General features: G+C 36.4%; 1 pseudogene; it reads left to right on the plus strand.

Annotated features, from left to right (window-relative positions):
• Positions 1 to 8,265: 8,265 nt before the first annotated feature.
• Positions 8,266 to 9,028, plus strand: LOC101585993 (annotated as a pseudogene).
• Positions 9,029 to 9,690: the final 662 nt, after the last annotated feature.

Raw genomic sequence — 9,690 nt, forward strand, 5'->3', positions numbered from 1 at the left:
TAGGGGCTGAGGAGATAGTTTAATGGAATAAGTGTTTTCCTGGAAAGTACAAGGTTCTGAGTATGATCCTTGGTACCACAAAAAAAAAAAAAAAAAAAAAAAAACTCTTTTAGGGCCAGCCAAATAGCTCATCAGATTAAAGCATCTGGAAGCAAGCAGGCACAAGGTCCAGGGGTTCACTACCCAAGCCTGCCATGCAAGCTCCCTGCCTGGGGAATGCTGAGATGACAATTGAGACTGGGCATGTTGAAGAGTGCCTGTAATCCCAGCTCTTAGGAGGCTGTAAACAGGCATATCAGTACAAATGCAATCTAGTAGTGAGATCCTGAACACCCTGTAGACCCTTTCCTAAAAAAATACCAAGAAAAAAAAAAGAAAAGAAAAGAAATGTAGGGGCTGGAGAGATGGCTCGTGGTCTAAAGCACCTACTTGAAACAAGCTTGGTAAAGCACAGGGACCTCGGTTCAATCCCCCAGCACCACATGCCAGCCAGCCCCGCCCCCTGGTGGGCTGAGCTGGCCACACACACACACAATAAATAAATGTAATAAATAAAAATAAATAAATATTAAAAAAAGAAAAGAAATGTAGATGCTGTAAAGGAAGATATGAACAATACACCGTATTACCAACTTAAAAATCTACTGTCCTAGGAATATGATGTATAACATATTTTATGAAAGCATGTGTGATTGAAGTCACAGGGAAAAAGTATCATGATTTTAACTACTCACACTATTTTCCTTTCCGCTCACATTTAAATTAATCAAACACATTTTACTTAGGAAATACATAAATATTTGAAGGCGGCACAAAGATCATAGCAAGCATATTTTTCAGAGGAATATATTTTTACATTTGAAAATATAGTCATAGCTTAGCAACATCAGCTTCCAAAACACTTAAATCTAGTGCAATGCTGAATAGGCTATGGTGCTTGCTGTACCAAAACAACACTAAGCAGGACATCCAACAAAGTAAAAAAGAGAAATTCAAAACATGGTTATTTTCTTGTTTTTGCTTCTGTTTAGACTTGTTTTCAGATCAGGGAATCACAGTTTTAACAGTAGTTTAGTGTTAAAGTAACATATACTCTTTATGTTTAAGTATAAGATGGCCCTAAAATTATTGGATTCATTATCATTATTATTATTATTATTATTATTATTATTAATGATTCACTTTAAACATTGAAGAATAAGGGCTTCCCAGCTTTATCATCTGGCTTTGGTGCAGTTTGCTTTCTGAGGCTATGGAAGGGCATGTATGCTTTCTTTATGTCCCTCCCAAATTGTTTGGAAGAATGCAATAAGAACTTTGTATTCAAGCCATTTTAGGGCAGAACATAGCTTCTCCTTTGTCATTCTGAGTATCTAACCTACTCACTGCTTAGTGCTGACTTCCAGGCATCTCTTTCTTCTCAGTCATGACTAGGTTTATTAAAAATATTTACATTATAAAAATATTTCCTTAAATATAGTTAGGGAAAGTATGTGGTTTATCTTCCAGAAGGATTACAATGAAAAGGATAGCATCTAAACACACGTTGCCTTACTCATTCCTTCTATCAAAAGGCCAGGGAGAGGAGGCACGCTGGGTGAGTTATTTTGAATAGAGCAAATATTGTCTCAGAGGTTTGTAACATGAGAGAAAGTGTATCATTGTTAAAGAATGACTAAGACAAACCCTCTATTAGCATCTTCCACGCTCTAGACAGACTAGCTGGGAACTGAAATTCAGGCATCCAGTGCTGTTTGAGCATGCATCACATTTTCAGGCTCCACCTTTACTGTTTGAATTTACATCAGCTCATCCATTGTCTGACTTGGATCACAGAAGACCCTGAAGACACGAAGGACACTGACCCCAAGATCATCTCTGTTTAATGTCCCTTCTCCAGAAAGAATGGGAAGTTTCTCTTAGTAAAGAAAAAAAATCCATTTTCTATGTAGAGAAATTGTGAACTAGGTTATTAGAAATCACCTGCCTGCTTGGGAACTTGCAAGGCTTGAGAGTAATGATAGCTTTGACATTCTGACAGCTTTCCTACCTTGATGTGTGCTGGTCATCGATGACCACGTTGAACATTTCCCTAATATCCAAGGACTCCGTGACAAAACCTGTTATGACTGCTTTGTTTGGCCATTGGTCCTCGGAAGGTGTTGCTGCCCTCTGGTGGTATCCGCCTTCCCCGCATTCAGATGGAATGCATTTTTTATTTTTTTCCTTTTTCTTGTGTTTTTGTATGCTAGGAGGCTGACTACCTAGTTCATGTATTGTTTCTTATGCTGTAACAACCTGTGAAGTCCTATAGTGAGTGGCAACCACTAGCAAATTTTTTTTCCAGACTTTTGTATTTAGTACAGGGTCTCTCAGGTAAGGAAAAATCAGATTCATCAGCATTTTCATTTGGATGCCTTCCAAGGAGCTTCTAATATCTTTCTAAAAGGTAGCAATATTTAAATACCTATTAAATATTTAATATTCAATCCAGCTGCATGCTAGACAGATAAAGCCATTTGAGGATGCTACATCTCAGGCCACTGAGTGTATAACTGAGACATCCCAAGGCTCTGAAACTTTCTTCTAATGTCCAGATCTAGTTGTTCCAGCCTTTCTCACATTCTTTGTTCTCACAAATGAATGTTTCTCACCTGTTTGGCATCCATCCTTTTCAAATTCTACACTATAATATGGAACTAATTTTCCCCTAATCTTCCTTTCCTCTTTCTGAGTTCACTTTGAATGAAAACAACACACTTCATCCAATTCTCGTCTACTTGAAGGACTCTGCCTAGTTCTGGCCATCATTATTTCTGGTTTTAGTTGCATTATTCTGTTTTCCCTGAGCAGATGTCTCACCTTTGCTCCATAACTGTTCCCTTCTGGATAAATCACAGCTACCTTAAACATATGTAACACACATGCCTAACAATACTAATTCTTGCCTTAAAATTATTTTCACTGTCTACTTAATTAAATCAAAACTCTAGCAACTCTTTCTGACCCCTTCCAAATCTGCAAGACCCAATCAGCCTTCCTTTGTCCACCTGGTCTCACCATCATAGTAATTATACCAGTGATGTTTGTCTTCCTTATATTTGTCATGAAATCCAATAAATTTTTTTTGTGTTTTTGTCGTTGTTGTTTTGTTGTTCCTTTCTTTTTTTTGTATTTAGTATAGGGTCGCACTACACAGATTGGACTTGTAGTGATACTCCTGTTTTCAGCCTCCCAAGCATTGGGATTATAGGTATGCATCCCCACACCCAGTCTCAGATGCCCTCTCAGCACACCCCTAGGAAGGACAAGGCATAGCATGTCAGGGTTCAAAGTGTGAACCCTGTATCTGCTTAAGCAGGCCCTTTAATCCATTGCGCTATCTGGTCAGCCCCTAATCCAATGAAATTTTGTCTCTCCAGTTCAAATGATGCCTCTATTCTGAAAACATCCAGACTTTCCTCCAAATCGCGGAATTGATGACTGTGCTTAAAAGCACCAATCTATTTCTAGGATGCTGTAATCCTCTCACTGTTCCCTGGAATTGGAACCTCATTTCATAATAAAATTTAAATCCAGAACCAACACAGTGATGCATATAGAGAAAGGCAGTTTAAAAATACACTGTGAATTAAATCTAAATATCGTCACCTTTTAAAATTATGTAAGTTGTGAAAAAACTATTACAGTTATATTTGAACCACTGAGATTTTTTCATATTATATTTTCAATTTTTCCAGAAGTTGATGCAGGTAGCATTTTGTGTTTCTCGAGGGATCAATACAGTTCAACTAAGTTGATAGGTTTATGTGGGTAGAGAGGTGTAGTATATTTATTTTTCTTTTGATGTCGAAAGGATTGGTGTATTTTATTTGGCTATTTTTGATTTCTATTTTTTGTCTTTACAATTTTCTCAGTCTTGCTTAAATTTTTAAAAAGTTGTTTTTTCTAACTACTAACTTTTTATTGTATTGGATTTTTCTATATGTTTTTATTTTCAATTTCATCCATGTATGAGCATGTCTTTATAATTTTCTTCCTTCCAATTATCTGGATTTATTTTGCTCTTTTATAGGTTCTTGAAATAGATTAGAACATTGATTTATGTTTCTTTCTTTTAGTTTTTTCAAGTGAATATGTTTAGTGAGACATCCTTTTCAGATTACTTTTGTATATGATAAATTATAATGTACTACATTTTATTATCAATGCAGTGTTTGTTTATCTTCATCCAAAAAGGCTTCCACAGATTATCAATAATTTTAAGTGATTTCCTCAGGGTATCAAGCTTCTGAATAAGTCCTGCTTTCTGAATGTTACCAATAACCACTGGTTAGCTTCAACATGCACATCTGTGTTCCATCTATGCCTGTGTCAATTATATATTTATAACATCTTACTCAGTTTGAGGTTTTATACAAAATAGTACACAATATGTTATTTACCAAATAAATATTTATTTTCCATAGTTATAGAAGCAGGGAATCTGTGATCATGGTGGCAGAATAGTTAGTTGTGTAGTGAAGATCCTGAACTTGACCCACAGATGTCTGCCTTCTAAATGTGTCATAACATGATGACAGGCATCAAGTGGAGTTTTGGTTAATTTTTCTAATAAGGACACTAATGTCAACATGGTGTCACCCTAGTGACCTCATCTTCACCAAACTACCTTCTATAGATCCCATTTCTAAGTATATTTTTGCTAGTAGAATGTGGTCCCTTAAAGTAAAACAGTCCATCTTTCATGGTAGATCTACTTCAGTGTCATCCAAATTTGATATTTATATTACTTACCAACTTTACTTTCAGTGATAGGAAGTATTTTATTACAAGTCTGTCACAGGGACTTCAACTCTATTTCAGGACAAAAACTTCACTTAAGGAAAGGCTTAATATGAAGAAGATTGTAGGGTACTTATCCAAACATTGATTTGACACTGTTGGCATTAGTATATTCTGGTTCTAAAGTAGCAGAACAATTTAGTCAAATGTAAAGATTAAAGTGAAAATGTGTCACATGCTGTTCAGGAAATCAGCTGTGCTTGCAACGCTGCGACTGGTTCAGTGACAGACATTCATTTGATGGCAAAATTGCAGCTTCTCTTGTTTTAAGGCAATTTGTTGACTTCCACTGGTAAATGCCATTACTACAAAATGATGCAACACTTACTACAGCTGTTGCTGCCAACATCTTATTGTACATACCATGCTATGTGAATTCCAGGAGATGCTCTCAATGAGAAATTTGAAATATTATGATGGAAAACATATCTCCTTGTTTGCCTAGTAATGTGAAGGGTCTTCATACACATCAGTGAAGGAATGATGGAGCATTCCATTTATAATATAAGAATTATATTTTTAATATCTCTAGCCACTAACCCCCACTTCCATTTCAATAGCACAAATGACCAATCACATCACCATTAAATCTGGGTACATCAACAGTAGGATATTCAGTTTGGGAAAACTTTAAGACAGCCAGTTAAATTTGTGTTTTAAAAGAACAAGATTTAGTCTAATGATATTTCAAATAACACATAGGTACATCTGTATTTCAAAATGCATGTCATTTATGTAAAATAATATTTAACTAGGTATCTTTTATCTTAGAAAAACTGCATCAGAATTCTCAGCACTACATGTTATGTAACTTCTGCAAATGTAATGTCATTTTCTTCTCACATAAACCATTGAAGGAAAACAGAGAGACGTAGTAAGTGTCTTATAGCAGAAAGCAACATAATGAAGCTTATGTTTTACAAAATAAAGTAAATCAGTGATTTACTTCTTGTTTTAAGGCCATTTGTTGGCTTCCACTGGTAAATGTCATTACTATAAAATGATGCAACACTTACGACAGCTGTTGCTGCCAACATCTTATTGTACATACCATGCTATGTGAACTCCAGGAGATGCTCTTAATGAGAAATTTGAAATATTATGATGGAAAACATATCTCCTTAGCATCTTTTCTGTAAGATTAAAGAAAATCAATCCCTTTCTTACATGGAAGAAGTATATTGCAGAGCTGGGGAGATAGCTCAGAGGGCCAAGTGCCTGTCTGTAAGTGAAAATATCCAAGTTTAATTCCTTGTACTGTATGTTGTGCTAGACCCCAGAACCCCTGGCACAAAGTGTTGCCCCAAACTGGGCATAGTCTTGCACACCTGTAATCCCAGCACTGTGGAGGCTGAGAAAAGAGACTGCATAGTGAGTTTATCCAATATATAAATAAACAGAAAAAAGTAATTTTTTAGAAAAATATATTAAATTATGTATTAAACAGTTAAGCATTATTAGTCAAGACAATTTTTGTGAGATTAGTGTTATTTCTTTAAAATATTAATACTTAAAGTTTAGCTCTTAGACAAGCAACATAAGCAATCACCAGTGAACAAAAAGCACAGGTTATTGGACTCCAGTCCAGGCCTAAACCACTCTGAAGCTGGGTGCCAAAAGTCTAGGTGTAGTTGATCCCTCAGAAAATTTTGATAACATACTCAAGTTTCTAAATTATCATCAGGTCAGAAAAGAAACAAAAGTTCCTTGTGATATACTCTCACTGTTGCAAGACTCATGTTTCTCACTATCCTGATTTCTCAAAATTTGGATTGAATGAATCACTATGCCCTTCTCTTAATTTAAGCTAGACACCAGCTTCATATAAATCTAATACTTTTCCACAAAGAAGTTTTCAGTTCTGAAAACACATCAGATCTCCTTTTAATAAAATGTGTTGAAGAGGTGAGTGGGTAGCTGAAGTTCTGCCAGGTGCCATACATGTACAAGAGTTTGAAAAGTCAACGTTGTTTTCAGCAGACTGAAAGAGCAGTTTTATGTGTTTTTTGTCTAAATCAAAGTGTCAAATTAGGTACACATTCTGCCACTCATATACTCTGGTACCAGCCTACTACAAAAAAGATCAATAAAACAAGCATTCACTACAAAGAGACTTTGTCTTCATTGACTAAACACCTACAAAACAAGTGCCTAGAAAGTTCTTGTTATTTTAATTCATATGGCATCAGGGAAGCCAAATTTTTTATATTAGAATGAATAAAAAATAGGATTTAGTGTCACCAAAGGTCACTCAGTTATGAAATAGCACAAAACAATTCCAATCCAGGTCTTCCAGACTCCAAGTCCAACTGATTAAATATTTAAATGGTGTTTTGATATATTCTCCAAATTATCCTCTTTGATATTTAATTTCACTTGCATTTTCAGTTCACTCATCTTCATTGTCATCACAGCGATCATTCATCCTTCTCAACATAGACAGAAGGAGAAAGCTCATGTGTCTGGAACACCCCAAAGTTAGGACTTTTTTTGCACACCTGAGGCCACCTGCAGTGACTCTGCAGTTGCCATCATGCAACAGAATGAACAGATTGAATTACACCGTAAATGCTATGGGTACCACGTGGATTATCAGGAGAAAAAGAGAAAGAAGTAAATTTGAGAAGCTCATGAATGTTCAAAGAAGAAAAAAAAAAAGTAAAGATTGGCTTGAAAGCCAAACTCTTTCACAAGCAGTGCCATGTGGAGAAAATACAAATGAAGAAAACTATCAAGATGCATGAAAGGAGAAAGAAAACAAACATGAAAAGACTCCACAAGGAGCAGCACCTGCCTACCTGCTGGACAAAGAACAGTGTCGTGCAAAAGTACTTTTCCAACATGACTAAACAAAAACAGAAAGAAAAGACAGGAAAATGGGAAATTCTTCTGCTCAAAGTTAGTGCCCAAATAGAAATGAAAGTATTAAAAGTTGCTCAAACTGGAAAGAGAAAAAAGAAGGCATGGAAGAGAATAATTACTAAAGTCTGCTTTGTTGGAGATTACTTTACAAGTAAACCGCCTATATATAAAAGATTCACTAGACCAATGAGCTTACATTTTAAAAAAGCCCATGTAACACATCGTGAACAGAATGTCACCTTTTGCCTGCCAGTAGTTGGTGTGAAAATGAATCCTTCATCGCCATTGTATACAATTTTGGGTGTCATTACAAAAGGAACAGTGACTGAGGTAAATGTGAATGAGTTGGGCCTTATGACACAAGGAGGCAAGGTTATTTGTGGTAAATATGCCCAGCTAACCAACAATCCTGAAAATGATGGATGCTTCAGTGCAGTCTTACTAGTTTGACAGATGTTTCATACAATAACTTCTTACACTTATTGAAGACCAATGAGGAAAACCATAAATTGAATACTGCTGAACAACTCTCATGACTACATTCATCAAGAAATTACCAACTCTATGAAAATGGTAGCAGCAGCAAAATATGTCTGAATTGAGAGGTAGCTGAAACTGTCTCGAATATATGGAATAGTATCTTTTGCTCTTTTTGAAAAAGCTGATATTAAGGTACCTGAAGATGAAAGGAAACTCCTTCTCATAGGTGTATCTTCAGATCAAAGACTTTGCAGTGTTATTCATTCCTCAGTTGCTAAACAGATAAAGATTTAGTTGGCCACACTCATGGTGGCTGAAAAAGAGTTTATGCTCATTGGAATTGGTGATAAAATTAGGGGCACACTTTCCAGGACCCATTCTGACCAGTTTCTGGTGACCTTCAAGGATGTGAGAAGAAAGCCTGCTACTTTTGGAGATACATCCATTATTGTTCTTGAATTATTCAATTCTGGATATGAATTTGATGAGGGCTCTGTCATCTTTACTCAATTCAAGCCTGTTATCTCCTATAAAACAGAAGAAAAAGCCCATCCTCTCCCTTAATACCATTGCAAATACTGAGAGCATAAGTATCTATGATGATATTGATGCTGATGAGTTGCAGAATTACCAAGAGGACAATCTGGCCAATATCATCTCCCACTCCCTGAATGAATCCAACACCAATGGGCAAAGTCCTAGGATGCCGGCGATGGACAATTCCAGCAAGAACGCTTCTGAGACGATTGATAAATTGACTTTGACATTTAATCGCACTCGCCAAGCCATCATCACCAAAGAGTTGATTGAAATAATCTCTGGTGCAGCAGCTCTGGATTAATGAAAATCAAGTTCCATTCGCAGACAAGAGGTAAGGAAATTTCAGCAAGCTGAATTTGTTTAGAGCTTACTACCGTCTTTGTCAGAAGAAATGTGATCCATTGTTTCAATCACCAAAGACAGAAATATGTTTATAAATTACCTTACAGTAAGCTTACAATAAGAAAGAAAAAACTATTTATTAAATTGTAAAAACATTAAATGGTCGTTTTATAAATTAGTCTTTCATTAGGAATCTGCTTAGTGTTTATGTGTGAGATTGAACCATTTGAAAAAGTAAACATAAATCTTTGCATTAAAGAGTGGGTATTTAGTAACACAGATCTCTCATTCCTAAAAAGCCACTGGTATTTAAAGTCAATGCAAACTTAATTTAGGGTCTAGGAAATTTGCTGAAGCTATTCTACCTATAATTTATCATTAGTCCAAAAAAAGAGCAATGTTTAAGTTTATTCTCAATTTAGTCTATTTATAATACTTTAAGAATGGCATTAGGAGACGACCCAGGCCGCGGGGTCCTGAACAGACCCAGAGCGCAGGCCGGCGAGGGAGTGAGACGACCCAGGCCACGGGATCCTGAACAGACCCAGAGCGCAGGGCCCGTGAGTGAGTGAGACGACCCAGGCCGCGGGATCCTGAACAGACCCGGAGCGCAGCCCCAGC

The sequence above is a fragment of the Octodon degus genome, unplaced genomic scaffold, assembly GCF_000260255.1.
Source record: "Octodon degus isolate 3935 unplaced genomic scaffold, OctDeg1.0 scaffold00390, whole genome shotgun sequence".
NCBI classification, from domain to species: domain Eukaryota; kingdom Metazoa; phylum Chordata; class Mammalia; order Rodentia; family Octodontidae; genus Octodon; species Octodon degus.